A 21,461-nucleotide genomic window follows, 5' to 3' on the forward strand; every position below is an offset into this window, starting at 1 on the left:
GTTGTGCTTGGAAAAGGGAGGCAGCGAGGATGACTTCCAGCAGTGCCTTGCTTACTGGGCACAGAAAGCCCAGATCACCTGTGTCCCCTTTACTGGGAAGAAAATATGGTCCTTTCCAACCACCTGCCAGGCAAATAGAGCTGAAAGTCAAGCTGGTTGATTGCTTGCACAGAGAGGTTACCAAGAAAAGACCACAGACAACTTATACCTACTTGTGCCAGTTTCCTGAGACAGCTTTTCCTCATCCTTCCTGACTGAAACTGAACAGACATTTCTCATGCCAGTGCATAAGTAGGAATAGATTCCAGGTTGTCTGCTCTTGGGCTGGCTAACTCACCAGCACAATTATTTTTATGTGTTTGGTTCTGCAGGGCTAAGTGAAACACAGTAAAGTGGAAATTTATTCTGGAGTGAGCTGCTGCAGCTCTGGTTTTCACAAGAGGCAGATCAGATTTTGCAGAGAATCATCGCCCCTGTAATGAAGGGTAATTGATGGGGCTGAAAAGGGACCTCAGAGTGCAAACCCTTCCAGTTCTGGGACTGTAAGACCCTTCATTGTGATCCTTCACATAGATGCCTCTGTCCTTTTGAAGGAGAGGCTATGAGGAGTCATCTCTTGTAATCAGTGTCTTGGTGCTCTGTTCAGCAGATTTGGAGGGTGTCCAGCTCCTGCTTTTCCTGAGCCATAGCCAATTGACAGGCTATCACTAGAGCAATGGAAAGGAACCTTTATTATGCTGGGAGATTGTTGAAGGCTGTGTACAAAGGCCCTCGGAACTGTGCTGAATAGGGAGTAAAAAAAGGCCAGTAAAAGAATTTTAAGATGATGCTGTTCAGCTTCCTACTAAACTTTTGTTGCTTTTCTATGAGCTCTTGAATGTGATTTGGGCCATGATCAACTGAGATGGCTCCTCTTGCAGCAGTCCTAGAGCCAGGAAAAGGGAGTTGACAGCAATGCCGGGATTGACCTTAGTGCAGCCTGATGAAAAATGAAGCTCTTTGGGATCCTTCCAGTATTCTGCATACCTCCGGCACTCAGTGTATTTCCCACCCATAGCTGAGCTCTGGTGAAAAAGAAAGAGGATTGGGTATGGTATATGGTGAGAGCACTGTTCTGTGACATCCCTGGGACTTCACAAAGGTTGGCTGTGACCTCACTCCCTCAAGTGTCTGTAACTTCATCAGAACACCAACCTCACCGATAGCTGAAAGATGAATATCACAGGGCTGGAGCAGCAAGTGGGTTTTCTGATGCAGGGACTCAGCCAAGACATTGTGAGTACAGTGAGCAGATACAGTGAGGGAAAAAAAAGGAAAAATTTTAATTTTGATCAGGCTTGAGGTCTAACTGCAACAAAGTTGCTCCTGATTTAGTTTGCTCATGTTAAAATTTTCCACCTCTTTCTTCTTTTTTAAGTCTAAGTCATTTAAAATGAACATTTCAAGTTGTAAACAGAATTTTAAAAAGTCAACATGAAATGTTTCAGCATTTTCAGATTAAGATATTTCATTAAATTGTCATTAAGAGCTTTTTATTTGTTTTTATTTTTTCTTTTTTTTGGGGGGGGGCAAACTATTTGACATAATCTTGCCAGCAGCTGTGAAGTTCCCTCAGCGATATGATCTGGTCTGCAGTAGAAAGAGGGCATATGATATAGAGCTTAGCAATGGAGTCTCTGTAGTCTAAATGATATAGAACAGGATATGTTAATGTGTATAGACTTCTTGTGGTGCATACTTGCCAGCTTGTTGCTTTACGAAGTTTCAGGGAGAAACAAATGCAGTGAGGAAGCTTAAAACGCAGCCTTTATAAAGACCTCAATGAAACTTGCAGCTTCCCTCATGAAGACTCCACTGTATTCTCTGTAGCAAATATTTGACATCGTAAATCATAGCATAGTCTGCTTGCCAAAATAGCTGATAGCCAGATCTTCAGGTGACAGCACCATGCAGGTGTCCTTTGTGAATCTCCTCCAGGATGGGAGGTCACTGGCCCCAGTCACTCTGGAAATATGGAAACCAGGATTTCAAGGCACCAACTGCCTCTTGTTCAAGCTCAACCCTGTAGGTCTATATTTCAAGCCACAGTAGTGTTTACACTGCCAAAGCTTTTCCCCTGACTGAAGTCCATTTGGTCAATCTCCTAACCATTGCCCTGGGGCACTGGGTGTCTCACAGAGATTGCTAAGGGGGTGGGTGGGCAGAGCTCTGTTATTTTTCTATTTACTCTTGCTCCTATGGTTTGTCTCCAAGTATGTGTTTCTGCGCTAAAGGAGCCTTCAGATACCCACTACTTGGGAAGAGAGTTAAGGACCTATTTTGGTTTATAGCACATAACTTCTGTTCCTCCCCAGAGCCTTGTAAACAAATTTCTCATTGAATTAGTCCCAAAATAGATCCCGCTCTCTCAACTGCCCAAAAGCAAGCTTTGCATTTTTTTCTTCTCCCCAGATTGTGGGTTTTCTTTCAGTTCAGCCCTGTGGGTAGCAGGAAAGCTCAGGGTGTGCTTGCTGTGCCCTGCCAACCCAAACTGGATTTATTATAGATCAAATTAAGAATTGCTCGAATGACTTGAAACTTCAAGGCCAGGAACTGTATGAACACTTGGCAAAGCACACAGGAGGGTCTCCTCGTCTTCCAGTCTGATCAGGCAGGGAGTAACAGAGTTTTATAAATAACAATTTTAAGAGTTAGTGTGGAGTGGAAGGACCTATGTAGGGAACATATCAGGGGTTCGTCTGGGGGGATATATTCATGATTCTTAGCATTTTATGATAGCTAGAGATCTCCCCAGCAGGCCTTACTGAGAGGCTGTGTAAGGGATGTATGCTAGGACTGTAGAGTGAGCAGGGTATGTGTAGTCTAAATTCAGGCCACAGGCCACAGGTAGAAAATGGTGCCCTGGAGGCTCCATCACTGGAGTGGGAAGGGGTCATGGCAGGCTCCTTCCCCTTAGGCAGCCTGGAAAAGGAGCTGAATGGGCTGCCTTATGGCCCATGGGACCTTCAGGAACATATTTCCCCTATCACCCACTGAAGGTTTGTTATTTCATCCCTGAAACATTGCAGTGTAAATCATGATCCAAGCAGAAATGTGCAATCAAAGTCCTTATATTAATTTGAATTTTGGTTGGAGGGGCTGCTGATTGAAGCTCTCCATACAAACAATTGGTAGGGTTGGGTAACAGATGTTGTGCTTGCATTGCTTATTTACATAGCCTTGCTCATGAAGCATTTCGTAAATGCAGCACTGGCCAGGTCTCTGTGGCATGCTGCAGGATGGAAAGTATTAGCCTGACGCAGTGCACGAGGCTGTGGGGATGGAGTGGGGAGCTGCAGATCACAGGGGCACTGAGGGCTGCTGGCCATGCCAGTGGGTCTGCCCTGTGCCAGCAGCACCGGGCAGAAAAGGTTGGTGCACGGGGCAAGTGAGAGCCCTGCTTTTGGCAGGGGAAGTGATGTCAGGAAGTGCATGAACTTGTGCATGGGTCACAGGAACAGCAGTAAGGACACAGTAAGCAGACACAACTTGTAAAAGTGGCACTTTTCACACTGGGTTTCCCTGTGGAGTCCAGATCATTGGTGTAGTTTGTATGGAAAAGATCTCATTTCCCACCTTGACGTTGGCAGGCTGAACACTCACCAGCTCTCCTCTATGGTCCTCATGGCCAAATTGTGCCCACCCAGGGCATGGGTGGCCGAGCCTGACTCTGAGGCCAGCAGAGTTGTCTGCCATCTGTGTGTTGGTAGCTGTCTATGCAGCTGGCTGGGAGAGCACTGGACACCCCCTCTCCTTGCGCTTAGACAGCTTTTGGCATGGTTCAAAGCCAAGGTGGGTTTTTACCAGAGTAAGATCAAATTTTTGGTTCTGGTATTTATGATAGTATGGGACATCAGATCCTCTGGCAATAAGTCACGTTAATTAGTAAGAGATAGCTGCACAGTTGCCATTTCACAACCAAAACATAGTGCATGTTAGAAATGGTGCTTCAGCTTTGTTCATCTCTGGGGGCCAGAATGGAGCCAGGCTTGCATGGGTGCTCTGCTCTGTGAAGTGCACTTGGAATGGCAGCAATGCTTCTCTGAGTTTCACTGCCCCCTCCAATGCTGCCTTTCCTGCTCAGCCAAGTCTCCCACTGGCTTCAGAAGAGGACCCTCCAACCCTTTATATTAAATCATTTCCCCTCATCAACAAAACTAATGTATTGCTATATTGGGAAGAAAAACATAAACAGCAGATAAATCTGCCACTCTAAAATGTTTCAAAGATAACAGATCAAACGTTAATTTAGTCCCTGGGACTTTTTTTTTTTTTAATAAAAAAGAAAAAAAATGTATGCTTTATTTACAAAAGAGGTCTTTGATGTATAGCATGCATTTATTACAAGTGTATTTTTTCCAATGGCAATGGGATTTTCAACAGCAATAGGATATGTTTTAATAATTAAAGGGATTTAGCTTCTCTACACAAACAGCCAGCTTCTGTTCTCACTTACAGACTACAAATCACCCATAGCTTCAGTGATGTTGCTACTATTAGCTTGGTATAAAACCAAGGCTTGTAAGACTTGCAGCAGGCCCGTTGTGGTTTTGATTTGTGGCCACTTCTGGTTACTTTCCAGTGTTAACTGTAGCAGAAATCTTGCAGTGCCAGGGGGGAGCCAAGCTTGCTGCGGTTTCTGGGCCACTGTGCAAAGTACAGATGCTGGGATAAGCAACTAAGCTGAACCTCTGGTTTTCCCTAAGGAATCTAATCTGAGGAAGGGGATCAAGCTCAGAATTAGAGTCTGGTATTTCTCTTGGGCCACCCCATAACATGGGAAACTCAGGCACAAGTTTTGGTTCGTTTTCCTTAGAATGAGTCTTTGCAACGCTTGGATCTTGGGGTGTGTGCCCTACAGAACTTGTATTGGCATGAAGGGAGTCGATTCAGGTCCCACTCAGGCATGAAAGTACATATTTGGTTCAGCTGAAAGTCATCGCTGCTTTATCTTCCTTCTGTGGAGACACGCTTGGCTCATCTAGCTTTTCCTGACTCCTCTCAAAGCCCAGACAGAGATCTTGCTTGTCTTCACCTCCTGCATTCACTGTCAGTAGCCCCAGGGAGACAACATCTTATCCCACAGCAGCCCTAGGAAGAAGCTAGACATGGCATTGCTCTGTACACATGCAGTCATGGCTTAAAATTGATCTTTTGTTGATTTGTCATTATCACAGGGTACCAAAATGGTTTTCAGCCATGAATCAGGTCTTCATTGCTTGGCATGGAAGGTCTGCAGTGCATTGCAAGTCCCATAAAAGATTCTTACAGAAGCAGAAGTGGCTGAGGGGACTTACTCTAGAAGATAATGACATGTTTAATAATGAGAGTTACTCCACAATGAAGAAATGAAATCAGATCACTGGCGTATCCATCCAGGTCCTTCCTACCACTTAGTTTCCTTCAAAAATATGTCTCAGCACAGGCAACCACCACGGATTGGTGACACAGATTCTAGAATTCAGGAATTTGCATTCCTGAGAGATTTACCTGGCAGGCCAGCTGTGAAATGAGATGGATTTCAAATGGGACACTTTAGGAGAAAAAATAAATTAAAAAAAAAAAAAAAAAGAAAGAAAAAGAAAAAGAAAAAGAAAAAAAAAAAACAGATATTTAGTCTTGGGTGTTTCCTGAAAGTTTCTCCCAGCTGGGAGATGATTGTAGTGTGGCTTCTTGTGCCAAAGGGCAACCCAAGAAGGACAAAGACTGGTGTGTGAATCTGTGTCTGGCTGCAGTGCAGTGTCTTCCTTTCCATCCCTATCATGCAGGAAGGCTTGAGGGCTTTCACATATAAGAGCAGAGAGGGGAGGAATGTAATGAATAGTGGCATGACCTTATGCAGGAGCCAAATTAAGCAAAGTTTACAATCCCTGTCTTGGTTGAGGAATGGTGTTTTTCAAGAGTCAAAAAAAAAAAAAAAAAAAAAAGATACTGATCTGTCCATCCAACCAGAGGTCTTTTAAAAAGAGCTACATCTGATTTCATGTTCTGCTTATCCTCAGGTTTAAGCCCAGTCTCCAACATGGACTAAAGTTGAGTTCTTTAATGTTAAGCCTTTTGTGTGGCCTGTAGGGATAAGTGGATCAAATCAGGGATCCCAGGCAGAACCTCTCAACCTTGCTACTGACTCCTCAGCAATGAAGGGCACCTCCCTTAACATCCAGGCCCAGTTTTACACTGCTAGAGCACTGCCATGGTCTTCATTGGGTAGCATCTGGTCTTAGGTTTGGGACATTCCTCATAAAGCCTGGCACTTAACCTCAGCTCTGACTGTTGTCATGTGAACAGCTCCATTTATATCTTTCTTTACATGTTGTGCTTCCAACTTTTTATAACTGCAGAGAAAGCACCCGATGTCTGTTTCCCACCCAGATCATAACAGAAGAGTGACTTCGTGGTGATTCCTGGCCGTTTCTCTGTTCAGCGGGAGGATCCTGTGTGTTTGATCTGTATCTGATCTCCTGCTGGAAAGACCAAAACATTGTGCACAAAACAACCCTGACAGGAAGCCTGAGCTTTCCAGCCAGAGCCGCAACTGGGAGCGTGTGGGGCTGGAGCTGCAGCGGGTTTAGCAGGCACAATGACCATTGTTGTGCATTTAACATGCTCTGCCTGCAATGCAATTGCCTTTTTATTTATTTTTTTCTTTTTTTTTGTGCTGAGCAGAATATGATTTGAGCCAGCACAAATGGCTCTCAGATGTTTTCATTGGTGTAAATGAGGCAGTCAACTATGCAACAAGGCAGTTACAAGCTGATCAGCCTGAGACCTGAGGCAGAAAGCTCTGGGTAGCAGAAATAGCTTTGGACAAAGTCATGTTTGCTGTGCTGGTGGGCCCTAGAAAGGCTAGTGCTGATTTGCGAAACACGACTTTAACACATCTTCTATAGGTAGGGCTGGCTAGAAAACCTTTTAATGGAAATAAAAGCTTTTCCTGAAAAGTGAAGATTTTCACCAAAAAGAAATAGTGTGTAATTGCAAGTTTTGTTTCTCTTGAACAGCTTTTTTTGAAATCATTTTATTTCCATGTGGAAGTGTTATTTCTACTCAAAAAGTAATGCTTCCACATAGTTCCACTACTCTGTTCCAACTGGCAAAGGTTAGAATACAAAAAAAAAAAAAAAGAAAAAAAGAAAAAAAAGCTGGTTTTCAACTGACAAAAGCTAAAAGACAGTCTGAGGATGGGGAACAAAGTGAGTCTTTGTTTTCTCACCCTTTCCCCTGCCCAATTTTTCTAATTTTCCTACAGGGAAACCATTAGTTCTTGATAGGGAAGCCTGAACTTAAGTTTTCTTAGAAATTATCATTTCCTAGAGAACAGAATTTTGTTCATAGGGTCTCAGAGATTCAGATTCAGGTTACAACCCCATCTCCTCTTGTTTAGTTTAAGTTTCACTCCAGACTTGACTAAGGTACCTTTTCTCACTGAAATCCTTCCATGCTGAGTTGACCCAGCAGTGATCAGCAAGCATTTTGTTCAAACAATTGCTGTGTTACCTGCTTGGTTAACCAAAGGATCAGAAAGTGTAGAGATGGGTTTTGTATCTTAACAAAATAGAAGGAGACAAAAAGTTAACTATTTCAGAGCAAAGGGAAAGTATAAACTATGGTTTGTACAGGGGTGATCTAAGCAGGCAGTGGGTTCAGTGATACCAGCTCTCATGAAGTCTGTCCAAGCCTGCCCTGCAAGCAGGCTGGCTGTGCCCTTGTGGGGCTGCCCATGAACCAATGATGATCTAAACTGTTGGCAGGATTTACTAGCTTGTCTGGATGCTGTGTTATCTCAGCTTCTAAATGAGTTGATCCGTCTGCCATGGCTGTAAGACCTGCCTGATAACTCATGATACTGCCAAACTGAAGATCTCTTCTCAGTGACTTTTCCCCTAGCTACTACAACCATCTACAGCGCTCTGTCCTTCTCCACATATATTTTATTTTACACATGTTGGTGCTTAGTTTAGATGAGCCCTCTCCCAGTACTCTAAATATTCAATTGCACAGTGAACTTGAGGCTTCTGATTCATCTAACACACAACTGAGCTGATGAATCATGTAAAACTAGTCCAAATATGTGTCTTTTTCCCACCATAGAAATTTTTGCTTCCTTTTTAGGAATTTACTTCGAACTCTGAAAACTTTAAATACTTTTTTTTTTTTTTTTTCCTGAAAGGTGAACATTTTTTTTTGCAGAAAATAGCTTCCCACCACCAGAAACTACCAATTCCTGCCTGTCTCCTTTAGCCTCTTGCTACCAACTTCTCCATGTAATAAATTTTGGTAAACATTTTTTATTTGTTAAATACAAGCTATTGAAGAAAAAAAATTGTAAAAACGAGCCATTTTCTAAGCAGTTCTGATGTTCTGTACCCATTTATAGATCTCCTATGTAAGGAAATGTCAGAAAGAAAGTGAGAGTAGTTTAAAGGACCGTTATGAAGAACTCTTGAACTAAATATCTAATATCTACATCCAATGTTGTAAAACTCATGTTTGGCATATCATAAATCTGAATTGGAATTTTAGCCTCTTTCTACTTCAGTCCTAGCAGGTGTACCTTTAAAGCACTTAGGAAATCTGATGTATAAACTCAGTACAAAATGATGGGTCTGAGGTTTCCCCATACTAAGAAGTTCTTGTTCATGGGCTAAAATGGGCCATGAGCCACTTTTAAGAACTACTACTGAGTGTACTGTGCAATTGCCAGCAGCACATGCTCCTTGTAACCCTTGATTCCGTCTCCGTGTCATTGTTGTGGTTCCTGAAAGGAGCTTCCCCCCTCAGGTGAAAGATGATACAACAATATCAGGAGATGACACAAAGGCAGCTCCATGTTACGTATTTGTACACCATGGTTCTGAAATTGCACTCAAGTTCCTTTCCCCCTCAGGGCAAAATCATAAAATGTGTAATAAAATATTGCTGTGAATATGTGTCTGCCTGAATTTGTTGTTCTCCCCGTGACATGTGAAATGGCTAATTAGAACTTCATGACACAAGATCAATATAACTCATATCCTTTGGCTAGCTCTGTATTATAAATATTCATATATAATATGAGTATTTTATAATTCTCCCTGTTTTGCTTCCTCTGCTTCCCCACTGCTTGTAGGCTCTGTGGACAGTCATTGCCAAAGGATGAATCAGCATCTGGGTCCAGCCACAGCCCCAGGGTTATTCATGCTGCATATTACCTTCAGATGATCTTGAATTCCACAGTGACCCTAACCAATCCTCGTGCTGCCAGTGAAAAGAGCCACTACTCCAACTCAATAAGAGAAAAATAGTTTTAATTCTTTTTTTGTTGTTATTTTCATGCAAATGTGTGCTGTGTTTGGATTTAACAACAGCAACAGAATCACCCCTTCTTCCCTTATTTTAATAATGAAAATGAATTTGAGAAAGCTTTCATTTTTCTTTTGCTCTAGAAGCTGCTGAACATTTTTATTAAACTTTCAAGCAATTTTGCTAAAGTGACTGAGCCTGGAAGTTTTCAATCATTAAAATGAATGTTTCAGAAACTAGTATTTTCATACTTGGTATTTACACCAGGATACTTATATAGTCTTATCACCAGAATTCACTTTAATGCATTTAGAGGTTACAAGAATATTTTTCATCTGCATTTAGAGTTGTGTTCTGGTATGCCATAGTTTACTCTTCATTAATAGGGTTACACTGGATAATACGTCTGGGGAAACACTCTTGACAGCTCACCAAAAGGTCCTGTGAGGCATGGGTTCAAACTCAGCTAGGCTAATTAATTCACTATGAGGTAATATGCTCTTATTAGCTCAGACTACAGACAGTAAATTGGAAAATGAATTCTGGCTACATTCCACCAGGTAGTGCAGCTTTCTGATTTAGATTCCTTTAAGTTCATTTTCTCTTAGATCTGTTTATCTGCAACCTATGCAGTTGAGGATAAACTTTAGTGCAGATTCATCAGAGTACATCTCCTGATTTTCAACTTGCTACATTGTCTTCCTAGCTGCTTTTGCTCTGTGCTTTTGCTATTGCCTTGTGAGACCCATGTGCAGGAGAAGGGATGCAAGCAGACAGCCAGAGGCAGCTGAAAGCCGTATGACAGTATGTACACCTGCTTGGCTTAACCATGCACTGTGTTGATTCTGTAAAGGTGAGTCATGCATTTACATGCCAGGAACAAGACCAGGTCTAAATGGAGCTGGAGGAATTGTGCTTGAAATGACAGAGGGAGCTGAATGGAGCCACTGAAAATAGATGTTACAACGTTGTAGGCTCCCTCTTTGATTTTGGCCCTCTGGAGGCTGGTGACCTGCCTAGAATTACCAAACCTATCCATGGTGAAAATGAGATCTGTGCTCAGGAACCCTTCCATCTCAGTCATCTCTTTCACCTCATTAGAAAGGCAAGTGTGGTCTTGAGGACAAAGAAAAAATACTTTATAAGCACTAGAGATTGGAATGTACCCCTGAATTACCCCTGCTACGTAACTTTAGGAGTCCAAGGAGGTAAAATGTATTGTGGGACTCTGTTAGCATTCTTTAAGAGCAGTTCCACTTCATACTGGGGGAATCTAATGACATATTGTAGACGGGAGGAAAATGACATTTATTAGCACTAAAAGCTGTTTGTTATATGGCTGAAAATGTTTTGGCTCCACTGGAGTTTAAACTTGTCTGACTGCTTGAAAAATGTTCAGGTTTAATATAGCTGATTCAAACTTGCAGTCAAAGTTCTGTGTAAAACCCTCTTGTGGGATAAGGGTCTTGGTTTACAGTGTCTTAAGAATGATTCTAACCACATGCCACATCAGAAGACAATATAAAGGTGTCTGTTTCTGCAGAGATCATATTGCCTTGAGTATCAAAATTGCAAATCAATTTCAAATTTGATAAATAGGCATTATCCACCAAGGGGTTCTGCTGGGAATTAGTAGTTAGTCTTGCTTTTGTGCTATCTCTTTCATAAACTGAAGAACATTTCATTTCATTCAAAGAAAAAATACAGCAGTGATTAAGTGAACAAACAGGAAATAGAAAGAAAACAGAAGAATCAGGCAAAGGATCTTTCAGAAAATATTTATCTTGATTTATATATTTTCATCCCATAGCTTGGAGGTTCTAAGGCCAGAAGCAATCACTGTGATCACCTAATCAGATTTCTTCCAGAACACAGGTCTGATAGCTCACTCTGTGAGTTCAGCATCAATTCCAGAAATCTTTGTTTGGGTTGAACCTATCCAGAGCAGGGAACTTGACTCTATTATTATTTTTTTTAATCTCCTGTGGAATCATTTTACCCCTCTGGTAAGTCCTTTTTAAAAGCTAAAGCCCCTAAGGCCAGACAGTGTTTTGTTTCCATCAACGTGAATCAGAATAGCCTCAGTGGAACCAATAGTTATTCCATATTTTCATTTGGGGAAATTCTGATCTCATGCTATCCTCAGTTAAGAGTAAAATGAATGGAATTAAACTCTGAATTGCCCTGTTATGTGACCACATCTCCCTCTTATGCCTGATCTCAGTGATTACAATCCCAATGACAGCAAAAAGAATTTTCCTTCTCTTCAAAAATGTCTTGAACTGTGCTGTCGATGGTTGCAGTTGTTGCTGCATCCAGAATGTGGTTGCTTACATGTGCTTGTTCTGTGCCCCGTTGTGCCAATAAATTGACTTTAGTTCTGATCAGGGATTGATAAAGTTAAGATTGATCGATGTTGTGTGTTTTGGAAAGTGGACAACAATTGTGTAGTGGGAAACTGAACAGAAGGCACCTTGCATAGAAGAGCATTCATCCATAAAAATGTTATTTTTGCTTTAGAGAACATATAAAGCTAGGGCAAAGGGGGGGATCAAGATTCATTGGCTACCAAAGAAAATGTTTTCTTTTTTAGTCAGAGCAATCTGTTTTTTAACTGACAACCCTCAGAGAAAGGAGTGCAATGCAGGGCAAAGCAAACAGTCATCCCTCGTCCGCCAGGGGAGGAACAGCTCATTACTGCAGGCAAAGCTAGAGTTCAGGCTTGCTTATTTTTGGCTTCAAGTTCCTCAGTTGTGGGAAACAGCTTTTTCATTCTTGTACTTTTAATAAAATCTGCACATTGTTATTTGCCTTGCTCTGATGAGGGTCTGGATTGATGTTGTCTTGTGATCTTTGCCAAATTTGTAACATTCTTTTTTATATATTTATTCTTCTTTCGACGAAGGCAAAGGATCTTATTTTGAAACCCCAAAGACTTTCCCAACATGTGGGGGATGAATAAATACTCAAAATGTCTACAACTGCTGTTACTGCTACAGCTGCCAGGTTTAGAAATGAACAAAGTATGTGTGCACATGCGCACATGCCTGTAAGTGTGAGAGGCAGAGAGAAATACGTTGTGGGCACTCTTGGGGTCAGGAGAGATCTCTAATAAGAAACACATTTTACAGGCAGCAAGAGAATTATTTTTACCGTACACATTTACAAGTCCTCAGGCAGTGAATTTTGTTGTACGGATATTTTTAAGGCTAATTATTTATAGCATGCAGGGCTTGAACCTGCAGCTTTTAATTTGGCACAACTCCTGTTCACTTCCAGGGGTGCTCTGCAGAGTATACGCGGTGGAAGGGAGGGAGGAACGGGATGGGTACATTCTGGTTACAAGGGGTTGTAGACATCCCTGATATCTTCAGTGAGAACAGAGCTTCTGTCTTCAGTGGCAGATTTTACATGGATTTGGGATGGGTTGGCTGGGAAGAAAGGAATGGCTCAGAGGAGGATTTTATTGCCATCATTACCATACAACTTGCCTGATTTTTAACTGAGCTTTTGGCATGGCACTTTAAAGCAGACTTTTATGGGGTATCCCACACAAATTTTATGGTGCTCCCACACAAACCACACTGAGTCTGAGTGTTTTAGTCGTTAGATTTTAGCACTGTAATCCTGAATACTGTCCTCTTACACAGAAAGGGAGAGCAGGATGAACCTCTATGTCAAATTTTCATCCAACACCAGATCTTTTTCATTGAGAAATGGAATTCAATCAACACTTTTGATCAAGGAGATTTGAGAGCTGCAGCACAGCAAGAGGAGGATGGGGAGCACTAAAGACATAAGCTTTCTGAGTTAGAAACCAGATTTTATGCTGTACTGAGCATACTTAACATGAATGAGCTCTCTTCAAGCTGGATGCTTCTAGGCAATTGAGAGGATGAGGATGTTGCTTATATCAACAACTTCACAGGGATTTTGTTTTGCAAAATACTGTTTGATGACTTGGGAGCAGCTGGGTCCTTTTAGCTTTCAACAAGCCTTTTATAGGACAATTTTCACTGGCACAAGCTTCTGCTTATGACCTGCAAACGAGTACATTTTTCTCCCTGTATAATCAGTGTATATAGAATTTATACCCACTCCTGGAGGACTGCAAAAAAAATCAGTTAACTTCTCTGTCCAATCACAGCTAATAAAGCTAGGCTTTTACTCTCTAGTCATTAACACTTAAAATAGATAAACAATGCCCATTAAATCAAAACTGTGGACACCAGTTTGAGCTCAATCAATCATTTCATCATTTGGCCAGCCACAGTTATAAAGTGCTAAGATATGCATGATTTACAGGAAGAGGAAAAATATTGAAATTATTTTAAGAGTGACTATGGTGTTCTCTCTCTCTCTCTCTCTCTCTCTCTCTCTCTCTCTCTCTCTCTCTCTGTGTTTAGAAGAGTAGGAAGGTGGAGAGCCACTGGGAGAAGGAAAATTGTCCATGAAGGTATTTGAGGAACATCTTAAGGATGAGTTATGGTAGTATTGCCTATTCTGAATGTAATTTCTGCTAAAGCATAAACAATGGAGAAGGCAAAAATAGGAAAATTACCCAGTGAAAGGGCAATTTTTTATTGATGAGCAGACTTGACTCTCATGTATGTGTGTAACAGATCCATGTTGTATTCAGCAGATGGAAATGAGGAGAATTGTTTGTGCTGCGAGAACAGCTACATCCCATCTAGAGCCAAATGAGCTTACTGCTATGGTACTTATAGGGACCTAGGTAGCCAGGGAAGCCCACTGCTTCTTTCTTGTTACCAGAAGATATGTAGAATATATGGGAAATGCCAATTATTTTATTTTATTTTATTTTATTTTATTTTATTTTATTTTATTTTATTTTATTTTATTTTATTTTATTTTATTTTATTTTATTTTATTTTATTTTATTTTATTATTTTCCGTTGGAAGGAGTTGCCAGATGTTTCATCGCATTCTGACTTGGGTTGAGCAGAGTTAGCCACTTCTCACATTCAACATTTGAGTTTGTCAGTTTTCTTTTATTTCTATATTTTTCTTTTAAAATTCAAACACACTGAGCCTGCCAGCTCCTTTGCTTTGTCTATCAGAGGTATGAGGTCTAGAGGTGACCTCTTCTCTCTCCCACAAGACAGAGGCTGAATAGGAGATTGATTCTTGGGACCAAAGAGACTGCTTGCTGAGGATACAGCCAGTTAAAAAGGCAGCCTGCCAAGTAAGTGGACTCTCTGTGGGCTGTTGTATACCCACGGCAGCTTGCTTTCTTTATTCAAGTTGCTGGAGATAACAGGATGCTTCTGTGACTCAGGGTCAGGTTCCCACTGCCTGCGTTCACGTTGCTATTGACCTAAAAGAACTCTCTTGAAAGCTGGAGTTTCATATGCAGATGTCACTCCAACTGGTGACTTTTTCTCTTCTGTGGAAAGTGTAGTCCTGGAAGGAGAAGAGCTTTTGGGGATGGCGATGAGAGATATAATCTACCTACTCATAGCATTTCAAAGAGCTGCTGCAGACTTGTTGGGAAAAGGAACTGGAAAGTCTGTGGAAATGGTTCTTGGGTCTAGAGGTAGAAAATTCTGCTAAAAACATGTTTTTCTGTAGTGGACTGAGGCTTACCCTATCTTACACATTAGAACCTAGATGTCCTAAAGAGCTTCACAGCCATTCTGGGAAGGAAAAACTGAGACGTGAGCCTTGAATCCCCATAGGAGACTGTCAGAATTGTATTTGGTCTCCTCCTCCAGTCCTCTTGCTCTGCTTTGAACCAGGGTAAACAGAGAAGGGAAAGTCTGGAGTAATTGCAGGGTGGATGTCCCTGGACACTACCACTTCTCTGCCAGTCTAATTTTGTTATTTTTATGGCTGACTGAAATGTGATCTTAGAAAATATACCTAATTTGATGAATTTCTAACAGATGAAAATGTTGTAATCAATTAGTAACAGAAAGCAGGGTACAACGCAGAGCCAAACATTCATCCAAATGGGTGAAGACACCTTCTGTAGTGTTTGTTTTTGTTTTTGTTTTTGTTTTTTTTAAGTTCTAAGCACCAGGTATAGCATGTTTGGTTAGTCTTTTTATTAGCAATGTTGCATTTGCACATTCTCTTTTCAGAGATGTAAACTGAGAACTTTAAATGAGTGAACAAATAGGCTATGGCATTTTCCTGTAGTATTTAGTTCCCATTTTGTTATTAATTCTGTTCCTGTAGCACCTACTGATTTTAACCTTGATTAAAATCCTTTTCCACCAGTGCCAGGTTTTGTATACAGAATACAGCATGCTTGTAATCCCTTTAGTATCGAAAGAACTAATTGGGAAATCACATTATGCAATTTTACAAATGCGAAATGAAGGCACATACCTTGAATTCCAGGCTGATTAATAAACAGCTGTAGCATTCTCCTCCGCTAACACTGTTGATCCTAAACAATTTGTGTCCTTAATTCAAAGTTGACTGGACATCGGTTTACTTTCTTTCAGTTCCCAAGGAAAACTATGTAATTTCATGGTGAATGGGCTTCTGTTGTAAATGCTTTCTTTGGTTTTGATCCACACATCCAAGGAATAAGGGTTAAGCATGCTCAGAATCTACTGTTTTGAGGTCAGAAGGGAATTTCTTATAGTTGTGACCTGAAGCTATAATCTGATCCAGTTTTGCTCAGCTCTGGCTGTGGGGAAAAGTACGGAGGGTGTTGCTTGAAAACACCCACAAGCTTTGAGGAACTTGTTTCAGGTCATGGATTTATAATACAGCTGAGATGACATTTCATGACCAGTCAAATGATCTAGAGAGGTGTCTCAGCTGTGAAGAAGGCTGTAGTACATATAAGCAGAGTAAAGCATATTTGCGCATTTTGCCATGACTTGGATGTGCAGCTCTTGAGAACTCTGCTAATATGCTAATACTATGTTAATTGCATGAAAAATAACTTTTTTTTTTTTTAATTATTAAACTGGCTTGTTTTATTTTGGGCACTTGATGTCACTTGGACTTAAAATACCATGGGCTAAGCAGGTTGTGAATAACAAGAACAAGAAAAAAGCTTTAAGAAACAAAACTCACACCCTCCACACAAACTCCCAAGCTCCAAGAAACTTTGGCTGCACACGCTGCCAGAGGAAACTTCTCATAAACCACTCTGTGTTGGTTTATACACTGCAAATCCCACAGAATATATTAAAAAGGTAGACTCCATGTCTGAGATGCTACAGTGCAAATGAAGCTCCAGTCAGATGAATACTTAAGCCTTTTACACAAACATCCAATGGCACTGTGCTGAAAGATGTTGGTAAGCAACAGCTGAGAAGGCTTGGTATGCCAGTAAAACCTATTGTAGTAACTTTGCGTGTATACCTCAAGGTCCAGCTAGCAAACCAGTATTTGTCAGGAGTGACTGAGTGGAGGGCAACTTAGCAGAGAACAGTTTTGGGGGGAAATTTTCTTCAGATGTTCTTAATAAGTTGTTGCCTATGGGAGATCAGGCTCCCAGGTCAAATGCCATGGGGCTATGGTAGCATGCAGGTACTTGTGCTCCAGATATGGAAAGGCTTGGCTAATCAGTTCTGTTTGCACACGTATGCAGCCTTCAAAGAGCAGGCATAACATTATCCAAGGAAGTAAAACTGTAAATGCAACCTCAAAGACTTTTCCTCTGCTTGGCACTGAACTGGGAACTCAGCAAGGTAACAGCTCTGCAAACATTGTCAAAGCAGGGCAGCAAGTGTGAGTGGTACAGTAATATCTGCTGTTTCATTAATGTCAGACAAAGTGGGGAGGACCCTCAACCCAGCAGTAACCGTGCACATGGCTGCCAACCCCTGAAGGAAGGGATAGCGACAGAATGTACGTGGGGCAAAACCAGAACTTAAAGCATTAAGGGTTACCTGTACCTTGGGGCTTCAGCATTGCCATATGTCAGCCTAGTCTTCCTGACTCCTCTCCTGTACCATGCTCATCATATTCCAAAATATACATTTCGGAAGGCAGATGACCAGTTGTTTCACCTCTTCTGAGAGATAAATGCTCTGATAGTATAGGACAGCAACCCATATTTATGTTAGAAGGAATAGTGTGGATCAAATTCAGCCAAAACAGGGCTGATAGTCAGTCTGACTAAATTGAACCAAAAACTCCATAATAATATCACTGCATCAGATCACTGATATCAGATGGACAACTTTGTGTCTTCATCTGTGCTGCCCTCAGACTCAGAAGGAGTTTCCTATAAACCTCCACAGAAAAAAAAAATCTGTCCTGAAAAACCTTACCATGCCTTTATGGCACTAAGCAGGCTGCTGGCATGCCAAGATCTATGCCTATCGTTCTTACATTTCCTGGCAATGCCCTGTCAGTGCCTGCTCACTGCTTTTGTTTGCACTGGGATAATTTGCAGTCACACTGATTTTTCTCAAAGGAATCCTATTTTTCTACAGGCTCCTCAGTAGTATGTCCCACATCCATTCAGCCCAAATACCAACACTTAACTGAGACATCCAAATCAGGATATTTGTTGCCTTTATCGTTTTTCATCCATGGTGACAGACGAGCATAAATGAGGTAAGGCCAGTAGTTAGTTGGGGTGAATTGCATTAATATAACTGAAAAAGAAATGAGTGAAGATTGCTTTTAATAGCAACCATAGCACCACCGCCACTGGAGTAATACCAGAAACTACATGATACTAAAGTGCTTTGCAGAATTTCATGTCTTAACCTGTCTCAACCCATACCCATGCTAATCTATGTATAGTCTGGTGGTCTGCCTGATCCTGCCTCAAGATGCAGAGACCCAAACGCTGATATTCCAGCAGAGCCCTCCCAGACAAAGCACAGTCGTGGGAGCTCATATCAGCAGACCGGATTGCAGGATTTGGGCCCTACATTCCATGTTGTGCTTGGCCATAAAGCATGCTGTGCACACATATGGTGCCATAGAAATAATAAATACTGTCCATAAACCAGATTTGAGATGGAGACTACCTTGGATAATGGTGTCATTTTCATAGAGACTCTATAACCCAGTTAACTTCTGGTGCTAGAGGCACTGTCTACCAGGTGAGTGAAGTTTCCCAGAATGTGTGAAATGCTGACATAAATCCCCAAATGGACTGAAATGAGGCTTTGCAGCCCAGCCAAAGCCCTCCAGCCAGATTTCAGTAGTATAAACAAGACTGGGTCACCTCTTCCCTATTTGAATTAGACATGGTAATAGTCCTGGCAGCAGCTGATTGCATGCTATCAATCATTCAGTATGTTACTTTTTCTGAGTTGGCACCAGAAAGAAAGCAACCAAGGTCAGAAAGGAGCCCAGGTTGCTGCTCTGCCTGTGTCACACACTGGAGTGAACAGTTCAGCAACAGCTTCATGCCTCAATCAATGCAGCTGTTAAGCCGAAGAAAAGCAGGACTTTACCAAAAAACAGATGTGTTGCACATGAACTCAGTTACGCCAGTTAATGACCCAGATAGAAAAGAAAACAAAGCACACATACATACACACACAAACAGGCACAGTCAGTGTTTGAAACATTATTTAAGAAGTACATGTATGGATGCTGAGACACACTGAGAAAGGGGGGGAAAAATAAAATAATATATTGCATATGCCTGTAAAACTTTTTGAAGTGCCAGAATAGCCTTTTGGCATGTTTTAGCCCTTTCAGGCACAATGTATACGTATGTGTGTGCATGAACACACAATTACATACGTGGTGCAGGGTGACAATGGTAGCATTGGGGCTGATTTGCATGAAATAGTGTCAAAATACCAGAGTGATCAAAGAATGTTCTTACAGAGTTTTTCTATCAGCATTTTAGATGACTAACTAAAAGGGAGGCAGTTTCCCGGTATCTGGATAGGAGATGAACTATCTTAGTATTTAGAAAATAGTTTCTAAAAATAGCAAAATTGACCACATGTTTATTCATCGTCCTAATTGAGGACTGAGCTTTCAAGACTGCAAAGAGCCCATATGGTGGTGATTTTGAATGCCTTGGTATTTGAATTTCTGAATGGGGATACTACAATGAGGCTGATTTCCAGGCCATGACTTCTCAGTGCTTCTCGAAAGTCGTTACATAGGATATGCTTAAGGTTGCATGCCCCTTTAAATTGCCAGTCATTTTCATTTTTAAGTGGCTGCAGTGTCTTTGGAATCACTGACTGTTTTGTCAGGGGTAAAAAATAATAAATATAAATAAAGAGCTTGCAGCTATTTCTGGTTAATACACCAGAGTCTTAGATCTAGACATCTATCGAAGAGTTGAGAATTAGAGACTAGTTGAGTTGAGAATTAGAAACTAGTTGGGATTTTTTTTATTACCCCATGATTGATTTTTCCACTTTTCTGGTAGAAATTACAATCTTTTTATTGTAATTGATCTCTGTTTAGTAATATCTGATCTCACCTTTATAATGCACCAAAAACAAGGATGGAAACTTCTCAAATCACAGCTGAAGATGTGGTCATTATAAGTGACCAAAAATAAGCATTTCTCACTCTTGGAAAAGTTTTTTTTTGGGGGGTTAGTTATTTTCACTATCAAATTTGTTCTTTAACATCGTGAACTGGCAACTCAGAAAACAAGTCTTTTGAGAAATGAAAATCATTTGCAGCTGCCTAGCAGTACAGAGCTATTGTCAATCTCTTAAAACTTAGCTTTGTCTCAACTTTAGCAAAACTTGATCAAACGTGAGATGCTTCCGACAAAATGTTCGAGGAAGCAGTGTTTACTGATGAAACTTTGTTTAGTCGGAAATTTGCAAACCAGCTTTAGTTACAGTCTTATATCTCTTGCACACAGATTTTTTTTCCTTACAGATGTATTTGCATTGAGCTTGTGTTAAATAGATGTTATCAAGTATTTACTTGAAAAAACAATAAGTTTTAAACTGTTTGACCAAGGAGTCTTTTCCTCCCTTGTGATGTTGCCAGAAGGATTTATATAGGAGCTAAAATACATGTGGAAAAGGTCAGCCCTGGAATTTTGCTGTAATTGAATTTTTTTGATGCTGAAAAACAGCTGCCCATCAGTTTAAGCCAATCACTTGAGGGCCATTCCACACTCATCTATAACATGACTGAATCACTGAAACAGTAACTCATTAGAAAATTACTTCTTCATTTAGATTTTCCTCCTGATCTTTGGCACAGACCACCCTTGTAATTCTGAGAAGAGCAAATTCACCTCTGAACCTGATGGGTTAAGCTAAACTGGACCAGAATAACTCTGTCTTCAGCTCTGCATGCATCAACACAATGCCCACCTCTGAAGCAGAAATTTCTGCTTTTTGACACATTTCAGCTTCAGCTCCCAATGCAAGGTCAGAAGTGGACATTAAGATGAAAGTAGCAACAAGAAAAAATGCCTTTTTTTTTTTTTTTTTTTTTTTAGCCTACCATTCAGCCCTGAAAGCTCCATGTGAGGCTTTAATAAAATTTCTATGAGTGCTGTGAATATGTAAGTCCTATTTTTTCCAATGTTTATCATATTGTATTTGTTACAACATTTCTAAGTTACCACCTACAGTCAATCACATGGAAGCCAACCTCTCCAAACCTCTCCATGTAGTCCTCTAGGCCAGCAGGATCTGTAGCCACTGTTTCACTACTGATCACTAAAGCAATGCCTGTGAAGAGAACTATGCTGTGCTTACAATGGGCAAGGGTTCATGTACAGCTATGTTGACAGGCAGTGAAAGAAAGCATGGTTCAGTAGAAAAATGAGATCTGGAAGCCCAGGACTTTAATCAGATGATTAATTAGCAACAGAACCCTTTTTACTATGTGCCTAAAAGAGTACTAAATCTTGGGTGGGTAATGTGAAAGTATGTAGTATTTTATGTTCCTGGTGGTTGCTTCTACGTGTTCCCAGTGAAAATCACCAAATGACTAATTGAGGAACCTGAGTGTTATGCTGTTCACAGGATAAAGTAATAGGTATTGAAAGACAATTAGGAATTTGCTTCCGAGTGATCTGAGGGCCCTCAGGCAGAAAACGTAGAGAAGACAAGTGATGAATGACCAATTACTGTATCTCGATAAGAAGAAGAGCCAGGCATCTGTGGGAATGGGACTTCCAAAGAGCTAGACACTGACACAGCCAAGCAGTTTAAACTGCAGAGCAATCCCAGAAAGACAGAGTGAGT

At 41.0% G+C, this 21,461-nt stretch overlaps 2 long non-coding RNA genes across 2 annotated transcripts in view; both read left to right on the forward strand.

Moving 5' to 3' along the window:
• Positions 1-21,461, forward strand: part of LOC140002734 (uncharacterized) — a 63,568-nt gene that overhangs the window by 1,058 nt on the left and 41,049 nt on the right. The gene's annotated exons all lie outside the window — the stretch shown is intronic.
• LOC140002733 (uncharacterized) lies at positions 502-9,334 on the forward strand. Its single transcript, XR_011810029.1, has 2 exons — positions 502-1,275; positions 9,149-9,334. It is a non-coding gene; the product is annotated as an uncharacterized lncRNA (long non-coding RNA).

The sequence above is a fragment of the Anas platyrhynchos genome, chromosome 6, assembly GCF_047663525.1.
Source record: "Anas platyrhynchos isolate ZD024472 breed Pekin duck chromosome 6, IASCAAS_PekinDuck_T2T, whole genome shotgun sequence".
NCBI lineage: Eukaryota > Metazoa > Chordata > Aves > Anseriformes > Anatidae > Anas > Anas platyrhynchos.